Source organism: Nansenia antarctica, assembly GCF_963989245.1.
Source record: "Nansenia antarctica genome assembly, chromosome: 15".
NCBI classification, from domain to species: Eukaryota; Metazoa; Chordata; class Actinopteri; order Argentiniformes; family Microstomatidae; genus Nansenia; species Nansenia antarctica.
In genome coordinates this window covers 29140527-29162517 of record NC_137685.1, presented here as the reverse complement: position 1 = coordinate 29162517, position 21991 = coordinate 29140527, and the positions used below count along the sequence as shown (strand labels likewise).

Genomic DNA, 21991 nt, shown 5'->3' with positions numbered 1-21991 from the left:
AAAGTGGGGAGGTGGGAACACATTTCAGTACTTATCCATAAAATTCATTGAGCCAGCCAGGAGTTCTGAATTTTCCATGTATGATAATAGAGTTTCATTGAGCTGATCAAAGTTCTGAACTCCAGTTTTAATTAGTTAATCAGTGTTAATACTTCAGTTTTTTCCCCCTATCTGTTGACTCAGTGCATATGCAAAAGGAAGTGCTGATCTTACAAGATTGTTTGTTAATTGTATTGTGTTTTTTTTAGGCTATTTTAACTAATAGTGCTATTTGTATCTATATTTTTCCCTTGAATATAACTTGATTTGAGTTTAAAATTAGTATAGAATCAAGTCGTTCAGAGAGAGTGACACCACTTCTTGGTCCTGCTAAGATAATGGCAGACAAATGGGGTTTTTCTGCTGTTGAACATATTGGGCTATGGTCTAAGTATTCATCTTTTCCTGCTATGTGGGACACTGAGCGTTAGCATGTTAAATGAGATTAGAATAACAATTGGACACTTTTGAGAAAACACCTGTAGGAAAGAAAGCAAAGAATGAGATAAATTGGGATTGTTTACCTGTAAAAGATTGGAACAGTGGGGAACAAAAGTGCCACTTAATCATCATAGAGAATCCTAGGTTGTTTTGTTTAGGTTCTCATTAAATCAATCGAGCCCATTCAGAGCTCTGGAGTTTTTTCCATATATAACAATACAGAGTTTCATTGAGTTTTTGCCAAAAGTTTTGAACTCCCGTTTCTAATCAGTTGATAACTTTTGACGGTTAAGGAAATGCAATCTTAGAAGATACCAGGGATTGCTACTATTGATAGTTTGCGCGGTTATCTCTGTTAGTGGGTAACGTGGTTCCACCAGAGAGCAGCTATCTCCCCGGATATTTTTAGAAATGGTATTGTTAACTTGATTTTGTTCTTTTTATATGTGATAGGCATTATAGCTGTTAATGGAACAGATTGACCATGTCATAGGTCGATGGGGGGTCTGTTTGAGAAACAACCTTAGAATGAGTATACCTGTGGTGTCTGGGCATATCCCTATCCCAGTTGAGCAATGGGTGCTGAGAAGGGGGGTAGATACACAGATTAGGCAGGATGTTGTGCCAATAAGGAAATGAAGCCCCCAGTGAACCAAGACCAGAGGAATAGGATTTTAGAAATAGGAAATAGTCTATCATTTTTGTTTCTCCATGTACAGGTCCAGTTTATGTATATCTTGATAGTTTAAGAATGTCTTGTTTTCCGGCACTTTTAAGAAAATTGTTGAGTTGTTTGGATTTTCTTGTTGTGAAAAGAGACCCTAGCGGTTTTTGAGTTTCTGTTTTCTATTTTAAAAACAATTTTCTTTGCATTAGGCAAGGTTTTATATTTTCTAACCCAAGTCATGGGGAGTTGCTTTCTTGTACAGAAAGAAATGACAGTTTCTTTTTTTCCTTACTACACATTTTGACCTGAGGTTTGTGAACCCTCCGATATAGAAGTGAACGTCCACCCTGAGAGTTATTTCTATTCTCAAAAAGGTGGGTTTATGTGTAAACTCTGGGAAAACTGATCATTTTCCATTTGAGTTTTTGCATAAACCTGTCCAAAATTATATAGATCTGTTTGATATTCATGCATTGTTCAGACCATGATGTATTGTCAAAAAAACATATATATTTGAAAAAAGATCCATGTGGCCTGTCGTATCAGAGGCTCATAAGAGACTGGCCGGTTTCACAGACAAGGCTTAAGCCTAGTCCTGGACTAAATCACACTTTCAATGTAAAATCTCCATTGAAGATGCTTTTTAGTCCAGGATTAGGCTTAAGCCTTGTCTGTGAAACCGGCCCATATATTTGATTGCTAAACAAACCACTAACTCCCACTAACTCATTAACATTAATCCTGTTTCTTGTTTTGAGATGATTATTTTCAGTAAGTATATTTTGACATCATCAAACATGACACATTTGTTTATGATTTCAAATCACATGAAAATGTTCTACCGTTTCCTATTTTGATATTATGATGTTGTTTTGACTAGACATTAAATTCTATTGCAGTTTTTGTTATCTGTCTCCTCAGACAGACCAGTGGTGGCCCTGAATCACTGCAGCTACACTTGATTTTTGCCACGGCAAGAATGTGATATATATTTCAGAGTGGAAGCCGCTTTTCCAGAATCCAGAGACAGCGTGCTACGCAAAATCGAGCCAGATGCTTGGGTGATGAACCAGGGCCACCAGAGAGGGTTGTCAGGCCCGCCAGGATTGCCAGGGAGAGGAACAACTTGTTGGTACCAGGCCAACAGAGAACCGGAGAAGGAGGAGCTACGACGAGATGCTGAGGTGTTGCCAGAGCCGATTGCGTTGCCAGTGACAATGCCAGTAAAATTGTCAGTTGCAATACCAGCAATGACAGCAATACCTGGAACCAAGAAGGCAGTAGATAGCTGTCCAGATGCCAAGGAACCAGAAACCAACAAAACAGAGAGTGCTGACAGTCTGGAGGTCCAACCAGGGAGTGTCCAAAGTGTGGACACCTGTACTGGTGAGGATGCTGGTGAGTGCCTGCATCATGTTTCGAATGGTGCTAGGGGCCACTCCCCAGACCATGTCCAGCATAGAAGGAGACCAGACGACTGCCTGAACCTCAATGACACTGACAGACGACGACCGATTAGGAAGAGATTGAAGAGCAAGCAAATTCTCCAACTGGGGTCAAGTGCTAGTAACCTCTGACCCTGAAGATGCAAGAATCAAGAAGGCGTCGGTCGTTGGAAGTGTTTTTCTTTTTTGTCTTGTATTGTGTATGATGTACTGTGTTTAATTTTAAGTTTGGTTGTTATTTTTAGGATTTTTCGGTTGTGATGATTATTTTTTAATTCTTTCTCCAAAAATGTCTTGAACCAATTGTTCTTGTTTTAAGAGTTTACATCTTTAAAAAGTGTGGAATGTGAGAGAAAATTATTATATGTTATAAGATATTTTTCTACATTTAAGGTTCAAACTTCACAACAGTAAATTGAATGTCTAGAGCAAGCTATAGAAACTGATTTCCTGTTGTAAGCACACAATGAAACCTGTTTTCTCTGCTTGTCCTCCTGTGCCAGACATTTGAATATATGCAATTACCCTTTTGTCTGTCTTTGACCCTAGAAACTCAGAACAATGCTGAGTCACACCAGAGTGATTGCCCGGCATTGTTCACTCTATGGTCACCACTCCTCACTTTTGTTATACTGTAAGGAAGGGAGGGTCAGATTCCCCCCTAACCTTCATCCCCTTCATCTTCATCAATGTTCAGATCCACACCCCTTGTAAATGATTGGTTTAGACCTCACCTAAGGGCGGACTTGTTTATGAGGGGAACTGAGAGCATATATACTGACATGTAATGAATGATCTTCACTTTGCGAGAAACTTTGACTCTTCAGATGCGTCTGACGAACCTGTAAACTTTCTCCTTCTATAGAGGAAAACATTAAATATCTTTTTCTTATACATCTTGAAACGAAACAGGCTGCCTTTATTGAATTTGCTCTAACAATTGCAACCCTGATCTATCCTACATGACTGCATTTCCAAAGAGCTGTGAATGCACTTCAGTATTTTGTCGTGTAATGTGAAGAAAAAAAAACATATTTGCTGTTTTTGTATGGGATTGTACAGGATTAGTACAATAGTGTGGCGAACGTTATCGCATGTTTATGCAATGCAGCTAGCTAGCTAGCAAACCAGAGTTTGTGACTAGTTATTGTTCATGTGTTAACTGATGTTACCCTGCTGTTTAGCTATAACTCATTTGCTTATTAGCTTGCCACAATTATGTGGCATTATGGGCCCATTTTATGTTAGTTTTGTTGGTCAACCCATGACTGAGGTTCATGTCTGAGCAGGGGGTCACTCAGGTTCAAGGTGATATGTAAGCTTCATTGAATTTATTTTTATTTATTTACCAGGGATAGTGCACATTAATCAACACATCAGTTTCCACATCAATGTAAATGTGCCTGAGTACAGTTTCCATCTGTAGTCCCTGAGCAGGCTATTACAAAATGAATGGTGTAGTGTCATTAAAAACATCAGCAAGCACAACAAAACGACACAACAGGCAATACACTACATGACAATACAAGACAAAGCAAGACAATACAAGATAAGCAAGCACATAAAAATTACGCAACATTGCAATACAATACAAAACAAGACAATACACAGATACATAACAAAGTGATCAATATAATTAGTTTAGGAGCAATGCTTGAAATTAGTATGATTACTCATGATCACACATTTTGGTGAGTTTAAGCCACCCCTTAAGTTTAAAAGTTAGAAAGTTATTGCACTCTCTTAGATCAGTAGGAAGAGTATTCCAGTAATGGATGGCTCTGACTGTTTGCCCAAACTTACTACATCTAAATGGTACATCACAGTCTCCTCTAGTAGTTGCCCTTGTTGCCCTGCTGTTACTATCCTTCTGAGTTATAAACTGACCCATGTAAGACCTTAACAATTAGGCAAGCATCTGCAAAACGTTTAAAACTAACACAATTAAATAAATTGTACTTTTGTACTATATGGCAATGGTGGTAGCTATTGGCCTTTCTGTCAAGTGTCTTTAGTGTTTTTTTGTAAAGGGACTCAAGTGGCCTCAGAGTCATAATGAATGACTGTCTGATTTCTAAGGTCAATGAAAGATATTGATCTTGATATTTGGTCCATATTTGAGTCCACGTTACAATATATTTTTACTAATGTACACGGGTCTGTTCGGGGTCCTGCCATTACGGGTGACGTATCACCGTATGATTGGCTGTGATGACGAAACATTATGATTGGCTGCAGAGCCGTAAACGGAAGCCATCTGGGTTACAGGAGCGGGCATGTTAGCAAACAATGTCAAAAAACAACAACTCACGTCAAACGTCATCAAAATGCGACCGTTGTATTTTCAATGATGTGCAAATCAGAATAGGCTGGTTGCATTAACGTCGCGCTGCGGAACTTCCGGGTGCGTCTACTGGTGTAAGAACGGTCTGGTTTGTTGTTACAGAAAGAGATGGCTTTTTACACTCGCTGTTTACAGGATCTCCCAAAAATCACGGTCGATGACGTACATCGAATCGTTAGCGCTTCCTCGGTAGCCCATTCTAGCAAAAAAGAAAAGGGATTCAAGATGTATATTTCGAGCTACCTCCACAACTATGAGGGTGAGTAACAGCATCATTAGTTAGAATACTAGCTAGCTAGCACTAACGTAAGCTTTTTAGCTGGCTGTGTTGCAACTACCTTGCTACTTTGTACTAGCCAGCTACATTCAAAACACAATATCAGTAACGTTACATTCTTGATTAACATTAACGTTATTATCTGTCTCTTTTTCAGTATCAAACAAAGATACAAGTACAGGAGAGGTCAGCGTCAGGGCGAGCTAAGTTAGTGAGTTAACTCACCTGTTCAGTCTCTCCACCCCCATCTCTCTCACGCACACCCACGTAGTAGATAATAAGTACTGTACCCATCGTGTGATAAGGATCATATTCTTGTGATAAGGATCATATACTGTATACAAGTCTACTAGTCCATGTTTATAAAAGTACACAGTTACATGTTAACTCCCCCCTGTCTATATACTCCCCTGTGAATAGGCCATATAGTGTATATACGTATAGAAGTTCACATTATAGATATATTCTCAGATGTCTACCGACCACTTATTTCTATTTATATCCCCCCCTATTTATGTCTCATTCTTGTTTTTTTTACTGTCTTAAGACTGTTTGTTTGTTAGCACCTAGGGTTTGCATTTGAATTTCGTTGTACCTCTTACAATGACAATAAAGAGCATTCATTCATTAATTAATGTATACATACATGTTTGCTTGTAGTCTAACTGTATAGATACAATTAACACTAGAGGCGCAATGTTTTTTTACCTACTAAAGCGCGACGAGGTGTGGAATCACACGACCACTATTCACAATGGGGGAGTGTGTACTGACCCACAAACATCGCTGGATGGCGATGTCACGCAAGAAGCGTGAACACGCAACAGAAACACATCGCGGGGGAAACCCGATGTCTTTGTTCATTGATCGGAAACGATCGAGAGCCATCAACCCTCCCCCCACTGCCCGCAGCGCAGAGCGCATGTCTTAGTTGTTATGCATGTTATATATATATATATATATATAATAACGTATGCATGTATGTAACGTAAGTGGAGAGGAGATTGATCTAGGAGATTGATCGAGACTGCGGGAGTTTTCATTACTAACGAATGAAAGTTGATTAGCATTATTAAAAAATAACTGTAATATATATTGCAATGTTGTCCCTTTCACACATAGTTCCAAGTAATTTCCTTGGAATCCCAAGCTGTGTTGACCAGGTATCTGTAATGTTCACATTTATATATAACAGTAATAAATATAGCAATAAAAGACAGCACTGTAAATAGTGTTATTCTTGCACAATTGCACCCACAACGTGCTATTGCCGTCCGGAGTTGATCAGCTCCAGATTGAACCAAGGTTCTTCGCTACAGAAACATTTTCACACAATGACAAACATGTGATGCGTTTTATATTATATTCTTTGAACAACAGAACGGGACAGGCGCCAGAAACTGCCATAATATACCATATCTGCCATATATCGTACCTCCGTTTTATATTGAGAAATATGATGATAAATACATATAGGGCGGAGCTATGATATGTGGTGTGTGGCTAGATATTTTCATGTAGCACTGTGACTGTGCCTATCTGTGGATTATTATTTATAAATAGTGGTCTCCTGAGAGGAGCGAGTCTTGATTTGTTTTATGCAACAAGGAGGAGAAAATGGTTACAGAAACACACCGTTGGGACGTGGTGGAGCGGGGGAAACCCGATGTCTTTGTTCATTGATCGGAAACGATCGAGAGCCATCAACCCTCCCCCCATCAACATCAAGTGATTGTAACTCAGAAGTTTGTAACTTAGAAACGAGTTGTCCCATACAGTGATTTTGTTTGTGCCTACTTGTTAGAAACAGAGCCTAGTATGTTTATAACCAAGTGCTTTAGTTGGCGAGCGGACATGCCACATATCATCCCCGTACCTCCATCCCACATGTATTCATCATCATATTTTTCAATATATGTTGTATTGTCTGAATGAACATTTATTTCACCATATTACGTGACTTATGCACCTTAGGTTTTTGTGAACGGGACGATCAGAAAGAGATTAGTTTACCACGAAACAAGGAATGCAAAATCAAAAAAACAACGCATTACATTGGCCGTCCTATTGAGATGATAACTGTTTACAGATTGAACTCATTATCACTATTAGGCTACCGAGTCTCGATCTCAAATGGCATTCAATTGTCAGGATTCATCTTTGATAAACAATGGCCTACTAATCAATCGTTGATGATTACATAATCAAATGTAGCCCGCAGCGCAGAGCGCATGTCTTATTGAGTACACATTTCACGGCAAGAGAATTCCGATTTGTGGCAAACACCCAACAATTGTTCGTTCACTAAACATTATAACATGAACACAGTGAGGATTCAAACAAACAAAATAATTAATACACATCATTTCATTTATAATGTGCAGTAAACAAACAAAATAATGTATACTCTGCAATTGGCTACTATACAATGGTGCCAAAATCAACTATCCCAATATGAATCTGCGTATATCTATGTACAACCTTGTTGTAGCCTATTATTATCATGGTCGACATGAGAATTGTTGGCTACTTCATATCACAACTGAACATTCATATATATAGCCTATTGCATTATTTGAAAATTGACAGCGCTGTACATAGTGTCATTCAATGCACAAGCACGTAATTTCAAACGATTTTGGTCGACAGCGAAATACACATCAATATCTTATTATCAATTGTCAATATACTCTCTCCCTTCTTCTCCTTACTTTCCTGTCTGTCTTCACTATATCTGGGACTGCCCCACTCAGAAATATCCGTTCGTTATATCGTTGATGATTACAGGCATAATCATCGCCGACATCATTTTATTTGATGTACACATTTCACGGCAAGAGACCGTTTATTCTCCCAACAATTGTTTGTTCACTGCACAACATGAACACAGTGAGGATTGAGGATTCAAACAAACAAAATAATTAATACACTCTGCAACGGGACAGGCGCGAGAAACTGCCGTGGTTGAAACTGCCGTGGTTGAGAGAGTTGAGTACAACTGAGTACAACCTTTCTGGTGGGAAGTTTGAAGGGCTTGTTGGAGGCATCCTTTGTGTGGTGATCGGAAACGATCAGAAAGAGATCATTGAGAATAAGATGACCCTCCCCCATGCATCAACCATCAATTGTCAGGATTCATCTGTGATAAACAATTGCCTACTAATTACATGCCATTGAATATGTTTGCATATGAACACACTTATTCCTACATTATCAATATCTTAGTATCAATTGTAAATACTCTCTCCCTTCTTCTCCTTACTTTCCTGTCTGTCTTCACTATATCTGGGACTGCCCCACTCAGAAATATCAGTTCGTTATATCGTTGATGATTACAGGCATAATCATCGCCGACATCATTTTATTTGATGTACACATTTCACGGCAAGAGACTGTTTATTCTCCCAACAATTGTTTGTTCACTGCACAACATGAACACAGTGAGGATTCAAACAAACAAAATAATTAATACACTCTGCAATTGGCTACTACTACAACGTGGTCTACAGTGATATACAAAAAAGATCTGTTATGTAGGACTAGATGTTGATATCCCTCGATACATACATACTTCATTTCATATTTCAATGAAATGAAATATTCGTTGATGAACTACTTTGCTGCGGTACCTATGTAATACCACACAGCTTGATAGGTACATACTGTGCAGTGTATCATTCATAACTGTACATAGGCTACACATATCATAATATCTTATCACTATTGCATGGAACTTGGGTGAAAAAAAAAACTCAGCTCCAACAAATCTGAAGGGATTGGGAGACATACTGTACAGTTTATCATTTTCATAACTGTCTGTACATATACATATCTTATGTATCCCTATTGCTATATATAGCCTATATATAAACACATTATGTTACATACTTATCAGTCTTATACTGTATCTAATTCAGCACTGAAGCCTGAAGGTTGAGCACAGTGTGTGTCCCCTTGCTACCTCTGCTGATATAAAGAGACTCTACAAAGAGAATTGCAGCCTTGGAGAAAAAGATGGCAGCCGAATCCCAAGGCAAATACACAGACACACACAGAAATACTGCAAAATCGCTTTATACTAACTCGATTTTGAAAATGTAAAGATGCTGGGTGGTAGAACGCACATATCTAGGAAAAGTCATGAAAGGAGGGTCCTGAAATTTGATCGAGTGCAAAGGTAGATTTTTTTCTGTACTCACTGGTGCTGTTTAACACCTCACGGCTTTCCTAGTGTTAATGATGTTTCCTCAAACCATGTTTGTCCTTATGTGTAAGGATGCTGTTGCGCAAAGAGCTAACTTTGATTATGCTTTTTCATGTTTGTTTTTTTCTTTTTTTTTCCATCAAACATTTCTTGTTGTCAATAAAAGTATTTTAAAAATCCTTTAAAAAAAATTCTGGGTCTATTGCTCTGTCACCTAGCATTTTGGAGTTTAGCTTGCAACGTCGCGAGCGTGTTAGCGGCTAAATTACAGTAACTTCCTCTTATACGTTTTGGTAACGGCCCTGGTAACAATCTATGCCACTTGCAAAGAAGATAAGGGTTAGTTCAACCTTATGTTGCGGTGTTTGCTCAATTTGATGTTTGACACTGGTCAGAGTAGATCCAGTTCACATTGGGAAGGATCAATGCTTTGGTAGGTAGCCTAGAGGTTAGAGAGGCTGGCTAGCAGTTGGCTGGCTAGTTTGATCCCTGCCTCAGGAGGGAGCTTGCATGTGGCCTTGAGCAAGGCACTTAACCCCTAATTGCTCTAGGGGTGCCGAATATGGGTGACTCTGTGCCTAGAGCAAAAATACCAAATTCCAACAATTGACTGACAAGTTGATTGCAGGGCAAATAAATCAGTAAAAAAAAATGCAAAGCTCTTCATAGCACATTTCAATGTAGTACACCTCCAACATACTTGTCTAAACTCAGAGAGCAAATGACACTATGGTAAAACACACAAGTCCATCTGATTTAAGGAATGAATGAGAGAAGCGGTGGGAATGCTTTTTATTTTATTTGATATGCCGAGAAGTTTTGGGAATTGTTTTAGTTTTTTTTTGTTGAATAATGGGTAGCAGTGAAAAGGCTCCTTTGGGGATAATAGCCTGTGAAAGAAAGAAAAAAGTCATTTACACTGTTACTTCAGTCAAGCTGCATGTTACTGTAAAGAACACATTTTAAGTTCAGGAAATAATGAATATATATATGTTTTCTGCATTACACAGAAAGCAGTAAACCAAAGGTGAAAATGTCTAAAACGGGTCTTAAAATAGCTGGGAGGGTCTTACCTAAACTGGCAACTCTCCTGATATGGCACACAACATTTCCCAGAAGACCATGGCCCTTCTCCTTGGTAGCTGTAGAGACATTAAAAAACACATGACTCTCTGTCTGTTAAAAGCAGTCATAACCATAATGTAACTCAACGCAGAAGAGAGAAAACAAATGGCTCAAATAAGTACTGACTCTCCAGTGTCTTGGGGATGGGCGCCATGGTTGTTACGGGGTCCATTGGGTCCAGCAGCGCTCCAGGTCCCTGTCCTGGACCCGTGGAGGCCATTACACTGGGGTTCAGAAGTTCGGGGGACCTCCTCACTGGACATAATTTGTTACTAGGAAAAAATATGATAAAATGTTCGTCAACATCACCACGGTCATTACAGTCAGCACTCGAGTTGAGGGGGGATGGCATCCCCTCTGAAATAAAAACAGTAAAAATCATCCCCCTTCTAAAACTGCCATCCCCCCTTTCCATCCCTTATGTCATTCTATCAATGAACGTGGTATTACTGCTATTTCAACATTTAGTTTTGCGCATATTGAGTAAAATACTGTGGGCGAGGGGGCACGCGCACACATGCAATGACATTTTTACCAAGTCACTGACACTGAAGTCACTGACGCTGTGGGGATGCTAAAATTGTCCCCATATGATAACATCCACCATCCCCCCCTGATTTTCTTTTACAACTTGAGTACTGATTACAGTCATTACAGACTGAAAAAAAAACATGATCAAATTATCGTCATCATCACCACAGTCATTATAATCATTACAGACTGACTGGGTGTAAGGAGTTAAGCCACAGCAGTAATTACCGTACCTGCACTCCTAGAGTGTATGTGTCCTGGAGTGGTAGATGGAGGATCCCACAGACAGCAAGGCTTCATGAGGGGAACCATCTTAAGGGCAGCTGTCGTTGGTGGAGCCATCATTGGTGGAGGTGATGGAAAGGGCATGCTCTGAAAAATAATTATATAAATAAAATCTGCTCAATGAAACTAACCTGAATGAGTTGGATAAAAAGCAATGCTTGTACAGTTAGAATATGACTGCTGTAAGATGATAGTTAAATGTGGACCTGTAGCTGGATCTAAATCCTGCCCCTTGTCCTCTGATGAAGTGCATCTTTTACCCCTGTGTGTAGTAATCTGGGGTCTCACCTCAAGGCAGGTTTTCGGTCGAACTCCCAGCTGTTGTGGAGGCTCAACACCCAGAGCGCCAATCTCCAGCAGATCCCACTTTAATAGGGGGTTGGTTTCAGGGAGCTGGTGACACTGGTCCCCCGGTTGGGGATTAAATGCCTTCAAGAAGACAAACTGTGTCGGGGTCACAGTGTTTTTGGCCACTGCCTTATCCAGAAGGTCAACTTCCTCGAAGAGGTCACTAGGAGGCTCCACCTGAACCATCATGGGCGATGTCCTCACCATGGAGAGGGCCTCTGGAAGGAGCTCCACCTTCCAGAAGCACGTTTTAGTGTCAAGCTGTTGTGGAGGCTCAACCTCCTGACTAACAGCCTCCATCCAGGGTAGATAATTTTCCTCAACAAGGACACTGGGAATGTCCACCTCATCGCTCTGTGGAGGGGTACATGCCTCTTTGGCCTCATCAACAGACTGGAAAGTCCGATGGAGGGTCATTTCCTCCACGAGGACACTGGGCATCTTCACCTCAACTGTCATGGGAGGTGTCCTCACCATGGAGAAGGCCTCTGGAAGGAGCTCTAGCTCATCCCTCTGTGGAGGGGTAGCAACTTCCGGTCTTGTGTCTTCATCCCTGGGGGTAAAGAGGAAGACACTGGGAATCTCCACCTCTGGTAGGAGCTCCACCTCATCCCTCACCATCGTCCGATGGAGGGTCATTTTCTCAACAAGGACACTGGGCATCTTCACCTCAATCGTCATGGGAGGTGTCCTCACCATGGAGAGGGCCTCTGGAAGAAACTCCACCTCATCCCTCTGTGGAGGGGTAGATTGGGGCTCCCAACCTTCCCTCTGTGGAGGTGGTACAACCTCAGGGGCTGTCATGATGTCCTGGGGCTCTGCCTTGGCCTCATCAACAGACTGGAGGGTCTGGTGGAGGGTTATTTCCTCCACACCTGTAGCCACACCCACAGCACCCATCTCCAGATCCCACTTTGATGGGGGGTCAGCGTCAGGAAGGATGTCCCCCTGGTCCCTCTGTTGGAGATTAAATGTTGTATAGAAGGCAAACTGTGTCGTGGTGTCTGCCATGGCCTGCCGCCGCCCCGTACTTGCGCTTCTTGCTTCATTTTGGCCTCCCACACGGCCAGGCCGTGGACGGGCTGGTTCAGGTTCTTGTGCATGTAGAAGACCAGGGAGATGCGCGTGGGGTGGGAGCGGTCGGGCCTCTTCAGCGGCGTGGTGGCATGCAGCTCGCACCGGGCGCACTCAATCAGGATGGCGCCGTGGGCCAGGGCCACCGCCACGCCGCCGATGTTGGGGTCCAGGAAGTTGTGTGTTTTGACGACCGCGGTTTTCTTCTCCGGCTCGGGGAGCTTGCGGACGGCGCAGCAGAAGTTGTCCAGCACCTGGATGGCGCCGGACTTCATCTTCTGCCGCTGGCCCTCCTCGCTGCCGTGCTCGTCGGTGAGCGACACCTTGTAGAGGGGCAGCACATGGAGCTGCTCGTCCTCGGGGATCTCCCCCACCTTGCGGTTGTCTTCTTTTGTCAGGGTGCACACCTGGGAGAGAGGCGGTGGTGGGGGGGGGGGGGAAGGGGAAGGGGAGAGGAGAGAAGAAGAAGGGACAAGGTTTAGTGTCTGCTGAGTCATCGTGGTGGTGACCGGGCAGGGGGACGTTGTACTGCGGACACACACACAAGTCTCTCTGGCAACTACCCCCCTGAGAAACAGACGAACGACCTAAGAACAACATAGACATGCACAGATAGAGTGAGAAGGAGCGAGAGAGAAAGACAGACAGAGAGGCAGACAAACAGAGAGACAGATGGACAGAGAGAGACAGACGAACAGACGAGAGAAAGAGAGCGCGATAGAGACAGAAAGAAAGAGCGAGAGAGAGAGGTAGTGGGGGGTAGTGGACGTTGACGCATCGTCCCAGCCCTACTTACAGGATAAGCTGTTGAACTCAGACATACCCTGTCTGAGACCAGAGTGTTGTGGAATTTAACGTGTATGCAGAGTGAACATAACACACTCCGGCTTATATGAGAGAGGCCACTTAGAGTACCGAATGGACACAATTGTCTCATGTCAGCGCAACCAAGATCTCTCTGGCTTCCCAACTGTCTGTTGAAGAACCCGTCGGAAGACAATGGTATGGGCTGTCAACTGATTATCATGTTGGGATTAGGGATGCACCGAAATGAAAATTCTTGGCCGAGGCCGAAGCCGAATTTAAGGAAACACTTGGCCGAATACCGAATGTATATCGGCAGTTTTTAATTTTATCATTGCATAAACTAAATACATTTTGCTTTTTATTCATGCTTCTCAAAGAAAGAAATTGAGATTGAAAAAAAATTACTTTTATTGAACATTCCAGCAGACATCAGTCTATACCAACAAAGCACAATAAATAAAATAAAGATGGCTGCGAAAAAGATGAGTATCTAAGAACTCTCCCACACTCTCACTGTAAACACTCATAATTGGTGTAAAAGGTGTCCTTTGTTTATTTATATATCTATATATTTATATCACTGAATATCTTCAACAAATTGCACTTCGTGTTCACACTGTAGAGAAAAAATGCAGTGCTACAAAAATAATAATGAACGAATCTAACTCAATGAAATGTCCGTGTTCAGTTTATGAGAGATCCAGATCCACTAGATGGCGCTGGAACTTCATCAAAACACGCCCACTATTCGGTGGTAAACATTCGGTGTTTTCACACATTCGGCCGAATACCGAATGTGCTTTATTTTGCGATATTCGGCCGAATACATTCGGTGGCCGAATGTTCGGTGCATCCCTAGTTGGGATAACAACAATCCCCTTCAATTCCTCTATTAAGTTACATTTACCCATCTGTCTTGCATTGTTGAATATAATACACGTGTAATAACAATGAACAGATTTCCGAATTACACCTAGCGGAGTAGATATCACAGATGCCAATACCAGTGTTTCCTCTATATGCATTTATTGGTGGCGGGCCGCCACAAATGAATTTCCTCCGCCACTAATTGATTCAGTCCACACACACACAAAAAAAAATCCACCTCTGAACATTTTAGCTGATTAAAATATATCTGATCCTAGATCAGCGCTATAATGGATGTTGACTAAAAGTGCACCTAAATCCACGCCCATCTCTCTCTAACCGCTGATCCAAAATCTGATTAAAGACATTAAACATTCAGTTGACGACGTGACACAAGGGCTACTCCTGATTGGTCTAAATGTGAACCGTCATGAGAACCGTGCAGACTCAACCATCCCTGCTGAAAAACTGTCGCAAGTTGAAGAACTCGCGCAAGTTGGAAATACTCGGAAACTTTCGCCAAGTTGGACATACTTTTCCTGTTGTGTTTGAGACGGAGCCAAGACTGCTCGTTTGGAAGGACATTGGATCCGTGAGTAACGTAAACCTTCAGAGCTGATGGATGGAAACCGGTATCACAAGTTTATATTCTGTATATTCTTTTTTTTTTTTTTTTCATCCTCCCTCTAGTTTTGGTTGAAATTAGGTCGTTGTTTTGAGCGGCGTGCACGCGAAAAAAATCGAGGGCTCTCCGCCACTAATGTAAAAATTCCTGGAGGAAACACTGCACTGCTATGTTTAGCCAACTTGAATGCCAACATGGCCATCAGGGTTTTTCCTGGCTCAAAATGAGGCGGAGGTGGTACCAGTGGTGTTTGACATCGGGGGGGACCCATGAAGCAGGGCTGTCTGGGGGTCCTTAAACATCAAAAACTTAATTTCTTGCATTCTGGTGAATTGATATGCACCAATTTGTGCCCTTTCTGCATCAATTTATGGTGGAAATGTCATTATTTATGTAAAGATTAAACAATATTCAGGCACCAGATGACCATTCAAAATATAATGTAATATAATGCAATATAAGGCTCTCAGGCATTCTGTACTTTCAAATATGTATTCTCCTTGAGCAGTCAACATACCATCAGCTATTTCGCTAGCAAAAACGAAAGCTAACTTATTTGCGAAACAGCGCCCCCGCCACCACGTCGGTGCAGTGCCGCAATTGCAGTTAGAATTTTTTTGCGACACACCGATGCACATTACGCAAGTCGAAGTATTGACGTAGTCGACGCGTCGTCCCAGCCCTAACACACACACACACACGCACACGCACACGCACACCTCTAAACTGGGGTCCTGAACCAGCATCCATGCATTACCTTGGAGGCCTCCTCGTGCAGGCTGCAGTACTGGATGCTGCGAGAGCGACCGCGGACAGAGCTCTGGGGCCTCTCTCTCTCTCCCAGGCCATACTGCACACTGAGGGAACGGAGCTTAGGCCTGCCCTGGCAGTGGTGGTGGTGCTTTTCCCTGGGGCAATGGGGGAGGTGGGGGTGGAGGGGAGGAGGAGGAGGAGGAGGCGGTGTGGAGCAGCCTGGCCGGGTGGAAGAGAAGGAGGGGGAGGAGGAGGAGTGGGGTGGTGGTGGGGGTTCCTCCAGGAGGATGGTGTACTGGCTGTGGCTGGAGGAGAGTGACCCGCCCAGACCCGGAGGCTTCTGCTGCTGCTGCTGCGGTAGCCCCACCAGGGGGGCCTCCGTCTCCGTGCGCCGACCCAGGGAGAGAGAGGGCGAACGGGCCAAGCTGTCCTGGGGGGCACCCTGAGGGGAGGTGGTGGAGGGGGAGAAGTAGGGCTCGTCCCCGACCCGGGCCCCCCGCTACCCCAGACGCCGTCCCCCCCCCCACCGCCATATTGGTTATGAAATCAAACATACTGTATTTACATATGGTTTTCCCATTTCAGGCATGCAAGTAGTTTTTTGATGCATAAATTGTCGTTGATTGTCTCCCCCAATTATTTCAGGGGATCATCCGAGTGCCTGCACCCTGCCAGTATGCCCACAAGCTTGCTTTCCTGGTGGGACAGAGCATCCACAGAGAGCCCAACATGAACCTGGATGACTTCCTCTACTACCTGTGAGAGGGGAGCAGCTACCTGAAGAGCACTTTGGAGTGAACTTGCCTGCCCTGGCAGTGGTGGTGGTGGGGGTGGTGGTGCTTTTCCCTGGGGCGATGGGGGAGGTGGGGGTGGAGGGGAGGAGGAGGAGGAGGAGGCGGTGTGGAGCAGCCTGGCCGGGTGGAAGAGAAGGAGGAGGAGGAGTGGGGTGGTGGTGGGGGTTCCTCCAGGAGGATGGTGTACTGGCTGTGGCTGGAGGAGAGTGACCCGCCCAGACCCGGAGGCTTCTGCTGCTGCTGCTGCGGTAGCCCCACCAGGGGGGCCTCCGTCTCCGTGCGCCGACCCAGGGAGAGAGAGGGCGAACGGGCCAAGCTGTCCTGGGGGGCACCCTGAGGGGAGGTGGCGGAGGAGGAGGTGGAGGGGGAGAAGTAGGGCTCGTCCCCGGCCCCCCCGCTACCCAAGACGCCGTCCCCCCCCCCACCGCCATATTGGTTATGAAATCAAACATACTGTATTTACATATGGTTTTCCCATTTCAGGCATGCAAGTTGTTTTTTGATGCATAAATTGTCGTTGATTGTCTCCCCCAATTATTTCAGGGGATCATCCTAGTGCCTGCACCCTGCCAGTATGCCCACAAGCTTGCTTTCCTGGTGGGACAGAGCATCCACAGAGAGCCCAACATGAACCTGGATGACTTCCTCTACTACCTGTGAGAGGGGAGCAGCTACCTGAAGAGCACTTTGGAGTGAACTTGCCTGCCCTGGCAGTGGTGGTGGTGGTGGTGGTGGTGGGGGTGGTGGTGCTTTTCCCTGGGGCGATGGGGGTGGAGGGGAGGAGGAGGAGGCGGTGTGGAGCAGCCTGGCCGGGTGGAAGAGAAGGAGGAGGAGTGGGGTGGTGGTGGGGGTTCCTCCAGGAGGATGGTGTACTGGCTGTGGCTGGAGGAGAGTGACCCGCCCAGACACGGAGGCTTCTGCTGCTGCTGCTGCGGTAGCCCCACCAGGGGGGCCTCCGTCTCCGTGCGCCGACCCAGGGAGAGAGAGGACGCACGGGCCAAGCTGTCCTGGTCCATAGTGTAGGCCTATGTCTTCACTGGTCCATAGTGTAGGCCTATGTCTTGGTCTCACCATCACTTCCTACTAGTGTTGTTCCGATACCATTTTTTGATCCCGATACCGATACCGATACCTGACCGTGCAGTACTTGCCGATACCGAGTACCGATCCGATACCACAGCGTTTGAAAAAAAAATAAATAATAATTGGGCATTCCAAGTTCAGTCTGTACAGTTTGCAGACGTGAAGTGGCCAGTGGGGAATGCTTGAAGTGGCCGATGATCTTTCTCCCATTGGCCAGCGCGTCGCACACACTCCGCTGTGACAGTAGGCCTTCCTGCACCACTAATGCATGTGTGTTCTGTGTTCTGCATATGTAAACAATTCAAACAAACATAGAGAAAACTTCTCCTCGGGAGAAGGAAGGAGGCAGGAAGTACCTGCCGCACGGAGACAGACAGACAGACAGACAGACAGACAGAGAGAGAGAGAGAGAGAGAGAGAGAGAGAGAGAGAGAGAGAGAGAGAGAGAGAGAGAGAGAGAGACGGAGAGAGAGAGAGACACGGAGAGCCACAACAGCAGATCCCGAAAGGGGGTGTGGCGCGGAGACGGAGCCGAGAACTATCCCGAAAGGGGAACAGCTGGGCGGGACTCGGAGAAGCGGCCGCGCGGACATTATTATTATTATTTGAACTCTCTCCAGCACGCCGGTGGCGGTGCTAGACTGTGCAACCGAAATAAATATCGATTAAGGTCGATATGTTTTTCCTGTAAAATGTGTCCTATCTTGGCTGTGGGTTGTATCGCTTTAAGCGGAGTGGCGTAGTCTATGTCTGAGGGCTGCGTTGGTAAAAGTCGCTCTGGGAAACTGATCGGCACTCGTAGAACGCCTCTTGTCCAATCGGATTCCTCGGTCCGTTTATGACGTCGGAGCCCAGTGTGCGCTCCGGCGCTCTCAGGGGGACTTTCCGAACGTTGCCCCGGTAGCATAGCTTAGCTTGGGCTCTGAGCAGCTGGAAGGGACAGCAGGTTACCTGAGGTGAGCCTCGCTGCTCCACCGCTCCTCTCCTCGACAACCACAGTTACGTGTTTGTTTTTCCGCGATAGTGAAAGTTTGGTATCGGGTGTTATATATTTGTTAGTACTCGCCGATACCGATACCAGCATTTTTGTGCGTATCGGTGGCCATGCCGATACCAGTATCGGTATCGGAACAACACTACTTCCTACCGATTGTCGGAAGAGAAAAAAAACACACAAGTTAAATGCCAAATGACAATGACATGATTGACACCAACCAGTCTTCAATCATGTCTTCATCTACTCTCCACCAGTCCTGTAGCTCCCTCTACTGGCCAGACGCTGCATGCTCCCCACAGGGGGCCCAACAGTGTTTACACAATTTAGTCTGGCAGTATTGTTGTTAATAGGACCACAGTTATAGTCTGTAGTCTGGCAGTATTGTTGTTAATAGGACCACAGTTATAGTCTGGTAGTATTGTTGTTAATAGGACCACAGTTATAGTCTGGTAGTATTGTTGTGAACAGGTCTACACAGTATAAATCCTGATTTTATGACATTATAATTGTACTGTGATCGTCATATTTTTTCTCCGCCAACTTGGAATGGATCTCTTATCCTTTAAACATCAAACACTTAATTTCTTGCATTCTGGTGAATTGATATGCACCAATTTGTGCCCTTTCTGCATCAATTCATGGTGGAAATGTAATTATTTATGTAAAGGAAAAAAACAATATTCAGGCACCAGATGACCATTCAAAATATAATGTAATATAATGCAATATAAGGCTCTCAGGCATTCTGTACTTTCAAATATGTATTCTCCTTCAGCAGTCAACATACTATCAGCTATTTCGCTAGCAAAAACGAAAGCTAACTTATTTGCGAAACAGCGCCCCCGCCACCACGTCGGCGCAGTGCCGCAATTGCAGTTAGAATTTTTTTGCGACTTTGCGACGCACCGACGCACATTACGCAAGTCGAAGTATTGACGTAGTCGACGCGTCGTCCCAGCCCTAACACACACACACACACACACACACACACACACGCACACACACACGCACACCTCTAAACTGGGGTCCTGAACCAGCATCCATGCATTACCTTGGAGGCCTCCTCGTGCAGACTGCAGTACTGGATGCTGCGAGAGCGACCGCGGACAGAGCTCTGGGGCCTCTCTCTCTCCCAGGCCATATTGCACACTGAGGGAACGGAGCTTAGGCCTGCCCTGGCAGTGGTGGTGGTGCTTCTCCCTGGGCCGATGGAGGTGGGGGTGGGGGTGGAGGGGAGGAGGAGGAGGCGGTGTGGAGCAGCCTGGCCGGGTGGAAGAGAAGGAGGAGGAGGAGGAGTGGGGTGGTGGTGGGGGTTCCTCCAGGAGGATGGTGTACTGGCTGTGGCTGGAGGAGAGTGGCAACACTCGTACTTCTTGATGTTGTAGTTGGCCACGGCGCTGACGAGCACCCACTCTCCACTCTCCCAGTAGTTCATCTGCGGTCCGGAGAGAGGGCAGGGAGAGAGGGAGGAAGAGAGGGAGAGAGAGGAAGGGAGGGAGGGAAAGAGAGAGAGAGAGAATAAAAGAGAAAGAAAGCAAGAGAAAGAGAGATGAGAAATGATAAAGGCATTCCGTTCACATGTAATGACAGGGGAAAAGAGCAGAATTCTCACCTGGTCCATGGTGCTGGTCACTCACCTGGTCCACGTTGCTGGCCATGCTGACCAGGTCGATCTTGGCTCTGTCGTAGGTCCACGAGCCGAACTTCATGGTGCAGTTCTGCTGGTCGAAGGGGAAGAAGGTGACGTCGATGCTGCAGGAGGACTTGTAGATGGCCGGGGGGACCCACTTGATCCAGTCGGGGGGGGGGGGGGGGGGGGGGAGGGAAGGGAGGAAGAGGGAGTGAGAGTGAGAGAGAGAGAGAGGGGGAGAGGGAGAGGGAGGGAGGGAGAGGGAGAGGGAGAGAGTGAGAGAGAGAAAACAAAGGCGAGAGAGAAGGAGAGAGAGAAGAAGAAAGAGAGAGAGGGGGGGAAGAAAAAGGAGGGAAGGGGGAGAGTGAGAGAGGGAGAGAGAGAGAGGGGGAGAGAGAGAGAGAGAAAAAAAGGGGAGAGAAAGAGAGAAGGAGAGAGGGGGGAAGATAGAAAGGGAGAGAGGGAGAGTGTGGGAAAGAGAGAGAGAAAAAAAGAAGAGAGAGAGAAAAAAGGAGAGAGGGGGGAAGAACGAAAGGGGGAGAGAGGGAGAGAAAGAGAGAGAGAGATGGAGAGAGAGAGAGAGAGAGAGAGAGAAAAGGAGAGAGAGAGAGAGAGGGAGAGAGAGAGAGAGAGGGAGAGGGAGGGAGGCGCCATTCTGGTTTAGCATCATGGCATCGGCGGCCATTTTGGCTTGGCCTCATGGTCCCGGCCGCCATTTTGGTTTGGCTAACCCTAACCCTAACCCTTGACAGAATATTTATCCAAGTGTATTATGGGAAGTATGCAAATTAGCGGCGGGAAAAGGGTTTTAGGGGGAGAGGAATTGCTGAGAGCTGATACTAAACGTGTTAGGGAGGGTGAGTTAAATTAGTTCTGGTTAGTAATGTTAGGAAAATGTTTTATGTCGATTCTAGCTCTAAGTTTTGTTATTGTAGGATGTGTTCCAAGAATAGGGTAAGTAAGTAACAAATGTAGTAGCTAATTAGACTTACTAGATGGGGTTAATGGGAGAGGTAGGATAATTTTTCTCATTAAGTTCTATAAGATCAATTGTATGTGGTCTAGGAGATTATTAGTGACAAGGAATCACCTGTTCCAATGGTAGGCCATACGAGGTGTAAGTAGGGTACTCAGAACGGGCCTCACTAGTGATAAGAAAATCTTAAGTGATTGTATGCCCGATCATCATATGTAACCTCGGTATTAGCCAATACCATGTGGGAGGGACTCGTAGTCATCGGGGGTCTGCAATAATAATAGTATTAATAATAATAATAATAGTAATAATAATAATAAGGATAATAATAATACTAATAATCACAGTGGTGATTATAATGATTATAATAGTAATAATAGTGATGATGATGGTATGGTAATATTAGTAATAATGATAATAATAATGGTCATATAGGTGATAAGTACTGAGTAATAAGCTAGAGGTAATAAGTGATAAGTGATAAGTAATGGGTAATAAGTGATGAGTAATGGGTAATAAGTGATGAGTAATGGGTAATAAGTGGAGGCGATAAGTAAAGAGTCCTACTACTACTACTAATAATAATAACAATAGTAATAATAATAATCATAATAATAATAATAATGCTGATAATCCTAATAGTAATAATAGTAATAATAGTGATAATGATATAATAAGT

At 44.5% G+C, this 21991-nt stretch overlaps 1 protein-coding gene across 1 annotated transcript in view; it reads right to left on the bottom strand.

Annotated features, from left to right (window-relative positions):
• The window catches only part of LOC308171301 (uncharacterized protein), a gene marked incomplete at its 3' end in the record, with an annotated part of 170780 nt that overhangs the window by 69232 nt on the left and 79557 nt on the right, over positions 1–21991 (bottom strand). The gene's annotated exons all lie outside the window — the stretch shown is intronic.